The sequence below is a fragment of the Papio anubis genome, chromosome 1 (genome assembly GCF_008728515.1).
Source record: "Papio anubis isolate 15944 chromosome 1, Panubis1.0, whole genome shotgun sequence".
Classification (NCBI taxonomy): Eukaryota; Metazoa; Chordata; class Mammalia; order Primates; family Cercopithecidae; genus Papio; species Papio anubis.
This window is the reverse complement of record NC_044976.1, coordinates 3713732-3720669: the sequence shown is the minus strand read 5'-3', so window position 1 is coordinate 3720669 and position 6938 is coordinate 3713732. Positions and strand designations below refer to the sequence as shown.

Sequence of the window (6938 nt, the reverse complement as noted above, 5' to 3'; positions counted from 1 at the left end):
ATAGAGTCTTTGGAGACAGGGACCCACACCACATTAGGCATCTCCCATAGACAGGAAACACCCACCAAGGAGGCACAGCGTGGGCCACGAGATGCATCCCTAGATCCCGACAGCACTCCCTGTTGACAGCAAGTCTGGGCCACCAGTGAGCCCGTCTCAGGTGAGGCTTGTGAGGAAGGCCCAGCGGCATGGCAGTATTTTTCATAAAGTGTGTGTGGTTGGGATTCTCTGTACTGAGGCTCGGGTCTGGGGCCCGTTTCCACTGGGTAGTTCTACAGTAGGATTCTCGATGACAAAACAGAAACATCCATCGGCCAGTGGAAGCTGACAGGAGAACGGCATCTCTGCCGAGGCTTCCCCCAAGATTCCAAGACACCGTTGGGGCCCTAGAAAAAGCGGGCAACACCTGCCCACCTGCGCAAGGGAAGGCAATGCAGCACAGGCCGGGCTGTGGGGCAGCCTGCGTGGTTCGCACACAGAATGACGATTTTTCGTTTTCAAACCAACTGGGGCCCTTCACGTATGTCTAAGTTCTGCCCTGACATTACACACACACATCGTAAGGATATATTCCTTTAATATTTGGAACTGGAAAACTTCTTAATCCAGTCTATGCTTGTATGACACACACGTCCAAGAATCCACCACCCACCCAACCCAGGGCTCAGGCCCGTTTGTAAGCAACCAGCTACATAAATGTGAGTGTGGCTGTTAGGCAGCATCTTCCAACATTTAAATGAAAAAAAACACATATGTATGCATGTGTGTGTGTGTATATATATATATATACAAAAACATATATATATACACACACATATATAAAACCACAGCTTTCTTAGTTCTGGCCCAAGATAGTAAGTCACACATTTGATGCCACTCACCAAACATCTAGCAAATGCAGGCTGTCATTTAAGGGCCTCCTTGTCTGGGTCGAGGCTGTCCCCTGGGGTAAACGGTGATGGAATACCAGGTCACCAGAAAGAACATGCTCACCTGTGGAACTGCATTTCCAATAGATGCGTCTATATGCATGTATGTGTATTGTGTGTGTATGCGCACATGTGTGTAATATGTGTGTGACGTGAGTTGCCAAAGTAGAAAACACTGGTTTATTCTGTTCATACTAAGCATGTTAAATAAATCAGATTTTGTAACCTATAACACAATTCTTTTTTTAAAAAGGAACAGTTAAGATCTTCAAAAATTGCTACAGTACAAAAAAAGTGTGTGCGTGTGTGTGTTTGTATTTATATATTTATATATGTATATTAACCAGAAATAGCGACTCTATCGGAAGAGATTCCCACCCCTGTTTTCTGTAAGATTTCTCCGCGTGATTCGCTGGGCCCCGGCTTTGCGGCCGAGCCTTTCGGGTCAGTACATGGCACATAATGGTATTATTGGCACAGGTTCAGAATCGTAGGACGAATCCTAGGTTTCGGATGCTTCCTCCCGTCCCTTTCGTTGGGTATCCTCGTCTCTCTGCCTCCGGTTTCTTTCTTTCGTTTCTTCTTTCTGTTCTCCAAAGAAAACTCGGGGAGAAGGCAGAGTCACCCATAGGCGTGAGCATTTTTACAAAAATAGATTTTGGCCTAGAGCGTCCTGCTCTGTGAGTTTCCCACCGGCAAACAGAAGTGGTAGGTGCGGGGACCCTCCCCCTTAGATAGCTTAGTTTTAGGTTTTGTCTTTTTTGTTTTGTTTTGTTTGTTTTGTTTTTACAGGTTCACCAACGGAATCCTGTGTGGAAAGAAAACAAGAAGAGATTAAATGGCAGCAGGCCGAGGGCGCGACAAGTCCGTGGGGCTCTCGGGCGACCAGGACCCCCCGACACAGGACCCCTGCGTGCAGAGCCCGGTCGCTCCCTTTATCGGTTCACTGACATGGAGGGGTCCTTGGAACGTGGACAAGACCTCACTAGAACTCGTCAGCAGGAACTGGAAGAAACACTGGGAATCCCAGGGGTGTGAAGTGGGGGCCTGAATCTTGTGTGAATTCTGGTCATCTACAGAGCTCTGAGCTTGCTACCAGGGGCTGGGACCACCTCGTCCACTAACTCATGGTGGGGGCGCCGGGGCATCTGGTCCCAGGCGTGCACGTCAGAGGGCCTGAGTGTGGCAGCCCTGCTCACTCCCTGTCCAGCCTCCTCCTGTGGGGGGTGGCATGGGGCCTGTTCCACTCCTTTGCTGCAGGAGGAAAGGGAGTCTGTGTCCGTTCACTGCTCAGCTGCAGGCTCCCCGAGGCCAGGACTCAGGAGAGAGAAATGGACTGCATCAGGAAATCTTCCTCCCGTATCTCCCCAGAGGTGATCTTGCTGGAGAGAGAGAAGGCGAGTCCCACCTGGGCGCAGGTCGGGTGATCTGACTGCGATTGCCACCTTCAGCAGGCAGGCTGAGAAGGGCGGCTGCCACCCAGCCAGCCTGAGCCTCAGAAAACGGAAAATGCAGTCTCCCGGGCTGAGTGAGAACCCCCAGTAGGTCAGCATCCCTCAGAGAGTCACCCCGGGCACGGCCACGTGAGCTGGAACACATCACGGTCCCCCCCAGGGGGCCTTCTGCCGAAGGCTGCGTCTCCGTCACAGGGATGGGGTGCTGTCTGGGTCCCTCTGCGGTCACTCAGAGCTCCTCTCAACTACAGGCAATTAGGACCCTCAATAATAGAAACAAAAGGCTACCGCATCCTCATCTGTGCAGATGACACGTATCAGAAAGTGGTAGGATGGGGCGGGTGTACCCGCTGATCCCAAAGTGAAGTCGGAAAAGCACTCAGTGGGAGCTCTAGAAGTTTTCCAGCAGCTGCAGGCACAGCATGCGGCCAGACCGGCTCCATCATCACCATCGTGGGAGCTCTGCAGAAATACAGATTCTCAGGCCCACCTCTGCAGACCTGGAATCAGGTTCTCAGGGTGGTGCCTGTGAACATGGGTTTTCAGAGTTCCCCAGGTGAGTTCAGTGACTGCCAGTCCTGGGTCCATTCCCTGGTCCTTCCCAAAGACAAGAGTGTGGCTTTCTCTCCCCTGAATCAACTGAGCCCACCGCAGTGATTCTAGTTGGGACTGGGGAGGAAGAGCCCCAGGTGGGACAGGCCTGCCTTCTGCAGGACACATCCTAGGAGTGGACAGGGAGGTTGGCAGGCCCCAGGACAGCTCCTCCTGCTCAGCACTGTGTCCCTGATCATCAGCACGGTGTCCCTGTCATCTCCAGGAGCCTCAGTGTGCCAGAGTCTACTCATTTGAAGGTGAAGGTGAGAGGCTGGGTCTTTCCCTGGACCCCTCTGCGTCTGGACAAGAGGCTGGGCCCTGGGCGTCACCTTCCTGCTTGCTGCCTCCAAATGACACCCGTGTGGACAACTCCATGAGGCTACAGTAGAGTGTCTGCTCAGCTACTGTGGGAGGACCAGCTGCTGTGGGCACAGGGGTCACTGCATGTAAAGAAAGGAGACGTCCTGGCCAACATGGTGAAGCTCCATCTCTAGTGAAAATACAAAAATTAGACAGGCATGGGGGCGCGCACCTGTTATCCCAGCTACCTGGAAGGCTGAGGCATGAGAATCACTTGAACCTGGGAGGCAGAGGTTGCACTGAGCTGAGATGGCGCCACTACACTCCAGCCTGGGCAACAGAGTGAGGCTGTGTCACACACACACACACACACACGGGGGGGCGGGGGACGTGCCTTTGGGTCAGTGCTGGATCACTCTTGGTAGCCTTACTCCAGCTGTGCCCCACCCCCGCCCACCTCTTCCACATTCCCTGGATCTGGGGAAGAGGGGCTTGAAAAATGAAGTAATTATTACAATACAGAGAGAAATATCCCTCTTATATCTTGGTAATTTTTTTGAAAGTTAAAAAATGTGGAGACAAATGCTGTATGATTCTACTTATAGAAAGTACCAGAGCCACCAAATTCACAGAGACAAAGAGTAGAATAGGGGGCCAGGGGATGGGGGGAGACGGGGAGTGAGTATTGAGTGGGTGCAGAGTTTTAATACAGGGTGATGGAGAGAGATGAAGGGCTGGCTTGTGAAGATGCCTGCACAGCATGGTAAAGGCACTCATGCCATTGAACTAGACATGCATAAAGGGTTAAAATGATATATATATATATATTTTTTTTGAGACAGATTCTTGCTCTGTCACCCAGGCTGGAGTGCAGTGGCACGATCTCAGCTCACTGCAACCTCCGCCTCCCGGGTTCAAGCGATTATCCTGCCTCAGCCTCCTGAATAGCTGGGATTATAGGCACTCACTACATGCCTGGCTAATTTTTATATTTTTAGTAGAGACGGGGTTTCACCATATTGGTCAGACTGGTCTCAAACTTCTGACTTCAGGTGGTCCACCTGCCTCAGCCTTCCAAAGTGCTGGGATTACAGGTGTTAGCCACCATGCCTGGCCTAAAATGATAAATTTTATGTTACATATATTTACTACAATTACAAGTTTTCTTAAAAGGGAGATAAAAATCCTGGGGCTTGGAGACCCTACATTGGGTCCTGGTGTCCCAGGACAGTCACCGGTTGTGAGCTGCTGTCCCTGTGTTCCCTGATCATTGATGATTCACAAGGCCAACCTTTCTCTCTGGAATGTGTTCAGGGTTGGACCATAAGTCATATGGCTGCCACCTTAATAAGAATGATTTCCTGAATGAACCTTGGCCCTGGTTGCTTTCCAGTCCTTGATCCTGACCTTAAACAGGAGAATAAAGCCTGGAGGAGCAGCTTCCAATCCTTACGTCTGTCTGGCCAGGCTCTGGAGGTGCTCCCAGGTAGACTTCATCCTCCCACTTTCCCACGTGAAAGTCTCCCGTGTGAATGCGGACGTGGAGGTTGCAGTGAGCCGAGATCGAGCGGCTGCACTCCAGCCTGGGCGACAGAGTGAAACTCTGTCTCAAAAAAAAGAAAAAAAAAGCCTCCTGTACTTCCCATGCTGGCTAATCAGATCCTTCTGCCCTGGGTCCTGGCCACCTTTCCACCTCGCGCTTCCTCTTCTTCTTCCTCTCAACGTTCCAGGTTCCTTGATTTCACGTTGCAAATCTCAAGCCTCAAATCCTTCAGGGTTTGGCTGGAAAGATCACCTCGCTGGGAAGGCCTTCTTGGATGCCTGCATTCCTTCCTACACGCATCCCCTATTTTCCTTCTGTCTCCTGGAGCACTTGCTTGGTGACATCTCGGGCATGGGACCATCTGCATCCAGCTTATTTGGACAGATGTGCAAGGCATCCCCTGCTGGCACGACAGCACCCTGAGAACAGGGGTCTCCTGCCTGTTCACCACTGGTTCATGCAGGTTCCAGCTCTGTGCCTGGCCTGGAGCAGGGAATCAACACTGGATCAGGCTCAGAGATGCGGCAGGGGTGTGAAGCAGTTTTGTCCTCTGTCCCTGAGACCCATCCTTAATGGCAGGAAACCACCTCCGGGGACTGACTACAGGTAGATGCTGATGCCAGAAGCCACAGACACGACGTGGAAGATCAGTGAGTGGGTGGCAGCCTGTGCCCCGAGCGCCAGACATCCCCAGCTACGCAGGGAAGGGAGCCTCTTCCAAGACTACAGGCATCTCTCTCTGCTCTGTGTCTCAGGATGGAAAAGAGAAAGAGAGGTAGAGAGGGCGAGAGACAGAGAGAGAGAGATGGTGCCAATCCTGCACCTTGAATGACCATTTCCAGAGCCATGCTGGCTTTGCAGAGGGTGGAGAGGTTTCCTGCAAGACCAAGGTGTGGTCACAGCCTCTGGTCCAGGAGGAGGGTCTCACGTTGTCCATGTTCTGCCAAAACTCTGCTGCTCAAACTTCAGCTTCTTGGGTTTTTCTGCGCCACACTAGCACGCGAGCCTCTCATCTTGGCACTAAGCCCAGAGAAGGACTGAGGATCCCGGGCCAGCTGGGAAAGACAGATAAGGTGGGGCCTGGACCCCATGGCTGGAAAATAACATGGCTGAAGGTGAACATCCACCCGAGGTTCCCTGGCCAAAAAGGGAAGCTGTGTGTATCTTGCAAAGCCATCTTCCAGATCGGGATCTGGGATAAATCCTGCCCTCTGCTGCCTGGAAGGAGATCCTCGGCTGGCCTGGCCCCGCTGGGCTGTATGCTTCGCAGTGGGTCACTGGGTGTAATGACCAATGTCTGCTTTTGCGGGAAAAAAAAACCAAAAGCAAACAGGCTACTGCCAGGTATCCCTGGGGCACAGCAGAATTTCTTGACAATCTGAAGTGGCCACTTTCTCCCAAAGTTTTCGTGGTACCGTTCTCAGCTCAGCAAGCACAGCTTCCAGAAACGTATGGATGTTGCTTTGAAAAATAGGCTCCTTTGAATAACAAAAGTTTGATATTCTATTAATGTACATTTCGGAAGAACAAAGTGGGAAGGCACAGGTGCACTTCTCATTTTTTATTAGTTATGTCTTCAATGTGTTTTTGAAAATAATAATAATGCATGATTTATTTCTCACTTGCTTTGGATTCAACAGCTTTTATGACTTTGCAGGCTCCGTTCAGAATGAAGCGGCCTTGGCAAAGGGAAAGAGATCAACATTAACGAGGTTTGCTGAAATTTACCTGCTGCATGAAAGATGACCGTGAATTAGTCCAAGAGCCAATGCAGGCCTGCTCTCGAGGTCCCCTTCCTTGGAGCATAAAGGCCAGCTTCACTTTGTCCAGAGCAATCTGGCCCCACCACGAAGGTGGTCTGAGGCAAGAATGTGTTGGAAGCTATCAAATCTAGGGTCCACATCTGCCCAGGAGCCACTGGCATTCCAGACAACCACTTACAGGAAAATGAACTTGGCTGCCTTTGGGTCCCAAACACGCACATGGATTAGACTTAGAAGACAATGGTGTGGTAACAAACGACCGCATCATCATTAAAAATGCATTTGGAGAGGCTTCCCAGCCATACGAGAGAGAAGTAGCTCCACTGGCTCTTAAGCCTTAATTAAATGTTTTAGT

The 6938-nt window shown here is 51.1% G+C and overlaps 1 protein-coding gene across 1 annotated transcript in view; it reads right to left on the bottom strand.

The window, feature by feature from the left end:
• Positions 1-560: 560 nt before the first annotated feature.
• The window catches only part of AJAP1 (adherens junctions associated protein 1), a 129566-nt gene continuing 123188 nt past the window's right edge, over positions 561-6938 (bottom strand). The window contains exon 6 of the mRNA XM_003891019.4: positions 561-1737. The gene's annotated coding sequence lies outside the window, so the exon portion shown is untranslated. The remainder of the gene's footprint in view (positions 1738-6938) is intronic.